This window comes from Rhincodon typus, unplaced genomic scaffold, assembly GCF_021869965.1.
Source record: "Rhincodon typus isolate 14 unplaced genomic scaffold, sRhiTyp1.1 hic_rhity00000625, whole genome shotgun sequence".
NCBI classification, from domain to species: domain Eukaryota; kingdom Metazoa; phylum Chordata; class Chondrichthyes; order Orectolobiformes; family Rhincodontidae; genus Rhincodon; species Rhincodon typus.
The window spans coordinates 44430-46038 of record NW_025966263.1 but is presented as its reverse complement, the minus strand read 5'-3'; the positions used below and the strand labels follow the sequence as shown (position 1 = coordinate 46038).

At 37.6% G+C, this 1609-nt stretch overlaps 1 pseudogene; it reads right to left on the bottom strand.

Moving 5' to 3' along the window:
* Positions 1-392: 392 nt before the first annotated feature.
* On the bottom strand, positions 393-564 carry LOC125488381 (annotated as a pseudogene).
* Positions 565-1609: the final 1045 nt, after the last annotated feature.

Below are 1609 nucleotides of genomic sequence, written 5' to 3'. Positions count from 1 at the left end.
ATCGGAGGCTGCACTGAGGATGTTACCAAGCACGGTAACGAAACGTCTGCTAAAAAAGTTATTTATTCCCCAGTTCGATAGTGGAAAAAAAGCATAATTCTTATTAGAAAAAGTTGAATGTATGCTTTGAAGGCTTAGCGTCAGCTGCATTTAAACATTATTTACAGCTCAAAATAAAGGCCAAACATCAAAGATTTGATAACTATTGACATACTTATACATTAAATACAATTTGTCTTAGCTTTTGGACTACATGAAAATCTAGATTATTTACCCTTTAACAAGAAACTTTTTTTCTTTAAATCAACCTGCTTGGATGGGTTATGATACATCTCCATGGCCATCACATCCTGAGGTGAAGCTTGAACCAGGACTATCTGACCCAAAGATAGGGATACTATCCCTACACCACATGGCCTTCGAAAAAAAGTGTGGATGCAACAAGCCCGTTTCATCTTCCAGTTCCACAAATCAATTTAAGACTTCATCCCCACATAGAGGATGCAGCAGATATTAGAAGAACAGATACTACACTTGATCTTAGCCAAAGGACTTAGAAACATTAGGTCTTCGTTTTATAAATGACCTGTTTGAACTTGCTCTGACACAACTGTGTCACATTGAGATATTGAAACCAGACGACCAGAGGCAGGGACACCAATACTCCACAAGACATCCTTGGTTTGGTAACACATTTACTAATTGTTATCGGCTGGATGTTGCTACCAGCTTTCAACATCGTGCATGTATTTGACACCTTTAGTGAAACAAGTATGACTTTTATTCCTTAAGATATGATGTGTTATGGTAATCACGAGAACACAACATGCTTTTGAAATTGTATGCAAGTTAAAGTGCAAAACATTGGTGCTTAAATCAACAAACAACAAAATTGTCTTTCCAGCTGTTAATACTCCCAAAGGGCTTTGTACCTTTAAATCTCTCAATAAAACCACAAAAGTGAGCAATTCCCACTCATAGTGCCAATAATGAGCTGTTACAAAAAAACACAGTAGCTTCGATAAATGTCTTCCTTTTTAATTCCTACATATCGAAAAATGTCTAAACGCGTTTTGACAAGTTATAAAACATCAATGAAGAATCTGTAGATTGTTCTATAGGATTCCACACAATCTATGTAAAAAAAATGCAAGATTTATGATGCTTCTAAATTCCATATGAAATATCCAAAAGTATTATAGTCATAATCTTGCATATCCAATAGAGATTCTTGTACAATGGAAATGCAGGTCAGAGTTGTGAGCACTATTTCTTGACCTTTGGAACTTATTTTTAAGTCACAAATCCTGTGGTGGCACCCTGAGATCTACACGTGTTAATGATGTTTATGATGATGCTTGATTGACATAATTGACTGTGATACTCTCCTCAAACTCCAACCAAATGGCACAGAAGAAAGTCAAGCTTGCTCTGTTTCCTAAATGCAAGGGGTAGTGGGAGACAACAGCTGTCCTCTCACTGTTTCAGGAGGCACACCACCAGACCCCACTAGCCTGCCTGGACAGAGATGACGGTATGGAACTGTACTGTCTCCTGTTTTAAAAAGAGACAGTTAGCAGGGCCAGAAAAGTGTCATATCTCCTGTGCT